Genomic DNA, 5,328 nt, shown 5'->3' on the forward strand with positions numbered 1-5,328 from the left:
ACATTGGGAACATGGCCTATTTGAAAGTGCAGCCATACATGCATACCTCTGAGTATTCATCGTTCCTTGAAGTTGCATTCCAAGTATTATGGACCTTTCAGAGTTCTAGAAAAGGTTGGGCAGCTGGCCTACAAACTGCTGTTACCAGACAGCTGTAAACTTCACCCTGTTTTTCATGTGAGCCAGTTGAAACAACATGTAGGACCTAAAGCTATTGCCACTGCACATCTACCATTGATTGATGACAATGGGAACATTCAAGTTGGCCCGGAGGTTGTCCTGCAACGCCGTATGGTTCCAAGACCTATTGCTGACAACATTAATGTTGCTGTGGTCCAATGGTTAGTCAAATGGATCAATTTACCTCCTGACGCAGCTACATGGGAAAATGCAACATTCATGCAAAAAGTCTTTCCAGATTTCAATCCTTCGGGACAAGGATTCTCTTCAGAAGGGGGCACTGTCAGGATACACTACTCTGAATGTCATTCTTCAGTTAGCAAGTGTCTGGCAAGAATCATCTTCAGTTATCTCTAGTGAGCGAACCGGTATCTTACCGTCCAAGGGCTATCCAACGGCGCAGATTCAATTACCGCTTCAAGACTTACTGTCGGAAATCAACTTTTGCCGGTTGTTACTTTTCAGATTCACCTTAACCTTTACTGCTTTCCTTAGTCCGCTACCCTGTTCAAACCATTCATTTTATTTAAGAAATTGGAATGAGTGAGACTTTCCTTACAGCCCCAATATCTAGTTGCTCATAATTGTCCGTAACCGGGGACATGGGCTAAGTACTTAGTTTGACACTCTCGAGACGTTGTACACATTCCCCGCAAGAAATCGACGTGTTAATCCCTTGCTGTCCTCCTGGGGGAATAGCAACGGCATCGACTTCAAGAATTTTCAGAACATGTTTGCCCAGACCACCTGAGGGACCCGCGCTCCCACCTACACAACTACCTCAGTACAATCCCTCGGATCTAGGTTCACATTTCTTAGTCCATCCAGCCAGAGCCCATTTAGCTTGTGGTTGTACTGGAAGCTACTAAACAGGAAACTAGTCCAGTCTCTGATACCCCAGGTGGCATTCCACATTTGCGACGCAAGCGCTCCCCGAATCCACGGAAGAGACGTCCATGGACGATCCATCTCCGAATCCACGGAGACTCGACTCAGAGGGACCCATAGAAATGGACCTGACGTCGCATAACATCTCAAAATCTCAAAGCGGTCCACCCAGGATGGTTCATTAGGGTTGTTTTTGCCAAGTTTCCAAAATTACTCCACATCATCATTTCACAGTGATTGAGATTCCCTCCCACGTTTACTAACATAGCTTGGCTAAGCAATACTAATCACGATGGCTATTGGTGGAGGATTCATGGCAAAGGTAACCCTATAGCTAGTAGGTCAAATCATAGCTAGGATAAGTACGAGTAATAGTCCTATCAATGCATTTCTACAATCAACCCTAAGGCATAAATATTTTAAAAACAATAATAATAGGATATGATCAAAGTGAACTTGCCTTGGTAGCAGTTGGAGTTCAAACACTCGTCACAATCACAAGGTTCGCTCTCCATGAAAACTATTCAAATACAAACAATACACACACACATAAACACAGAATTCAAACATGACAAAAGAATGTATGCTATGATGCGATGCAAACATGTGACATGATTGGGTTTATTTTATTCGGGTAATCTACTGGTCCAAAGCATTGATAATTAAGCACATGTAATTAGGGTTTTAAACAATTAGCAAAGGTTGGGGTTTAAACCCTAAAATGAGATTTTATTGGCATCAGCCAAACAAATTAATTCAAAATATTTATTTCTCTGTCCCAATGGATAGACGATAATAAAAAAAAAATTGGGCACTGGTTTCATTTAAAAGGACTTCTAGATAATTAGTTATGAATTAAATGGTATGAAACCTTATTCTGTAATTTGAATGTGATTCAAATGTTCAAATTTAAATTTAAACAGTGCAAAAAGATTGTACAGGTTGAGAGCTTTCCAAAAAGGTAAAGTTTGTCAAATTTGGCCAAAGGGTTTAAAAGTTATGATCATTTGAAGTTACTGGGGTTTTCTGCAAAAGTGCCATTTAATTAATCCAGGGGATTAAAATTAGGTTTTTCATTTTTATTAAGCAGTGCCACGTGTCAGCTCCTTATTGGCGCGTACCGGTTCGATTAAGTGAAATAAATCAATCTAATCTGAGCCGTTGATCAAGATCCAACGGTCGGGATCTCACCTCCGGGAACCTAGGGTTCCGGCGAGCGTCTCCGGCGGCGGCGCGGCACGGGCGGGCGGCGGGCAGCGTCTCTGGTGAGGCTGGCGTGACGGGGAGGGGCTGGGTCGACGCGGCCTGGCACGGCGAGCTCAGTGACGGGGTCGGCGCTCCGTCCGGGGACGGCGCGGAGACGGCGGCGAGCGGCGGACGGCTCCAGAGCTTCGGCTTGACGACGGCGAGGCGCTGTGGCGCGCAAAAAAAGGAGAAGTAGGCGCGTCAGTAGATGCGCGAGGTCGAGGGAAAGCGAACGGCTAGGGTTCACCGGCGGCGACACAAACGTGTGGCGGCGGGCAACGAGCTCTGGCGAGGAATTGGGCAACGAGCAGGGAGGCAAGAGGGGGAAAGAAGAGGGGAGTGGCGGAGCTTTATAGAGACGCGGGCGGGGCACTTCGGGAAGGTCGGGACGAGGAGATTGCGGCAGAGACGGCGCGGCGGCGAAAATGGCAGGCGGCGCGGCGGACGCGGGGGCTTTCCTTCCGGGGAAGAAGCGGCTGAGAGGTGGGCCCCCCCTGTCAGTGGCGGCGGGCGCGCGCGCGCGGCCGGGCCGGCTTGGTCCGGTCCGGGCGCGCGGTACTGGCCCATTTGGCCGGGCCGGTCCGGTTTCCGCTTTTTTTTTCTTTTAGCCTTTTCTTTTTTTGTTTTTCTTATTTCTTTGATATCTTTTGATTTTGAACTCCAAATTGGCCCAAATAAATTCCAGAAAATTTGTAAAATCATGTTTTATCATGATACAAATTTTGGGAGTAGTTTCCCCTCAAAATAAAATACAAAAAAATAAATTTGCCCTATAAATGCCTTTAGGGCTATATAACTATTGAAATAAAATACCTTTTCAACTCCAAATAATTATCCAAAAATTATGGGATAGCTTATTTATGCAATAAACCCCTTTTATAAATAAACCCTATTGGTTTGAAGATCCAAAGCTTAAATGTTTGTAAACCCTAGGGTTTAAATTGAAATAAAATCTTTCCAAAGCCTTTTGAGATTCAAATTTGAATTCAAACATGCAATTGTGGCATGATGCTCATGGATGCAATGGACATGTAAAATTTTGAAATTTTGGGATGTTACAAAGCCGAGGAAGAACCCATATATTTTCCCACGAGCGGTTAGCGCGAAGTTTCTTGGATCGGCGAAAACGAGAACTCAGTCCTTAGGTCGGCGCCAATGGAACAAAACACCAATGCGTTAGAGCACAGCCTCCCATGGTTGCTTTGTTACAGTTTAATATCATATCACAGTTTAATATTTGCAATTTAAATACAGGAAGTAGCATGTGGATGTCGCAATTGTGTAACCCCAAGTAAGGACACTAGACTAGCAATCTAATCAAACTTCTAATGATCAACTGGGGCAATAACAAACATGTGACATGGTAATAGGATAAGGAACAAGACAACAGGCATATGAGTAGAGCTGACTAAAGCTATGCAATTCTAGAGGCATCGTGACAAGAACCGAGAACGTAACTTAATGCAAGAATGAGAGAGAGTCATTGGGCATAAACAACATGCTCAAGGAATGGCTGCTTGCCTGGAGTACTCAATTGCCCGGATTTGAGTAAGAATCCTGGAAGAAGAACACAAATGTAGTCGTCGTCGTAGGAATCGAAGACTAGCGAGGAAGAAGCAAATACACCACATAAAAGGAAAGTATAAGCATACAAGATACACATGGTAATTCTAAATGCGCAATCAAAGAATGATGCATGACATAGCGATGATGTATGCCATATTAAGGATTCCGAAAGTAAATCTGATATACAAATTACAAAGTTAAATGGAGTCCGAAAATACTACACATAGCATCTATACAACTCCATATGCAAGGAATAGAGTTTAATTGATTAATTACACACAATAATATTATAGTTGTATTAGGATGCAAGACAATGGCATGGATAGGTGCGATGCATGCTTTAAAACAAGAACAACACACCAAACAAACAACTCGGTCGGAGTTGCACACGCCAACGAGGTACCTGCAACTATCGATATTATCGGTACATACACGGCATCTCAACAACACATGCATTTCACTATTCACGGGGCAACGAGGTGGAGAGGGGGCGCACGGGCGGCCAGGCGGAGGCGGAGGCAGAGGCGCGGGGAGTCCTGGGGCCGGGCGATGGAGCCGGGCGCTGGCGGCGCACGCGACAGAGAGCAGAGGAGGGGGCGAGCAGGAGGCGCGCGCGAGGCAAGGCCGTAGGGAGAGGGAGAGCGGCGCGTGGGCTGGACGCGGCCGACGGGGAGGCGGCTCCGGTGAAGAGGGGCTCGGCGACGCATAGGGCGGAGCGGCCGGCGAGGGGGACGCGGGAGGCGCGCGTGCGGGGAGGCAGCAGGCGCGCGAGGCCGGGGAGAGAGAGGCCCGCGAGGTGGTGTCGGGCGGCACGGGGAAGCGGAGCGGCGCTGCGAGGGAGCTCGGCGGCGTGGGGCGGAGGACGAGCGCCGGCGGGGAGCAAGGGAGCAGCAGACGCGGGCCGGCAAGGAGGCGGCGGTGCGGGCGCAGAGGGCAGGCGGCCACGGGAGAGGGAGAGCGGCGCGGCGTAGAGGAGCTCGAGGAAGAGGGGCCGTGGGGAGCTTGAGGGGGAGAGAGCAAAGGGAGACTCGGCCATGTAGTGGAGCTCGCGGGATGAGGAGGAAGAAGGGGATCGGGTGGAGGAAGGAGACCGTGGCGGCAGCAGGAGGAAAAAGAAGAAGAAAGGAAAAGAGAAAAGGAAGGGGATTAATAGGCTAGGGTTAGGGTTTGCTAAGTAGGCTTTTGGGCCAACAAAAGACTGAAACCAAAATACAGGTTTGCAATTTGGATTTTCGCAATATAAATAAGAGACAAGAGGGAGGTCTAGTTAAACCCGGATTTATTTTGTTAAACCAAAATAGAATTTCTACAATAATAGTTTTAGGCTTTCGTGAACACGCGAAAAGGCAAACGCATGAAACGACAACTTTTATGCAAACGAAAGTAGTTTCATGCGACATGATGGTAATGACATGACAAATTAAAGATGATGACACGAGCATGACAACA

The 5,328-nt window shown here is 47.4% G+C and overlaps 1 long non-coding RNA gene across 2 annotated transcripts; it reads right to left on the reverse strand.

The window, feature by feature from the left end:
* Positions 1-3,257: 3,257 nt before the first annotated feature.
* LOC112271570 lies at positions 3,258-5,016 on the reverse strand. 2 transcript variants are annotated; one of them, XR_002964706.1, is made up of 2 exons: positions 4,376-5,016; positions 3,258-3,915 (listed from the first exon to the last, which is right to left on the reverse strand). It is a non-coding gene; the product is annotated as an uncharacterized LOC112271570 (long non-coding RNA). The 2 variants fall into 2 exon arrangements; XR_002964705.1 differs by having other exon boundaries at positions 4,283-5,016.
* Between the last annotated feature and the right edge of the window lie 312 nt (positions 5,017-5,328).

The sequence above is a fragment of the Brachypodium distachyon genome, chromosome 3 (genome assembly GCF_000005505.3).
Source record: "Brachypodium distachyon strain Bd21 chromosome 3, Brachypodium_distachyon_v3.0, whole genome shotgun sequence".
NCBI lineage: Eukaryota > Viridiplantae > Streptophyta > Magnoliopsida > Poales > Poaceae > Brachypodium > Brachypodium distachyon.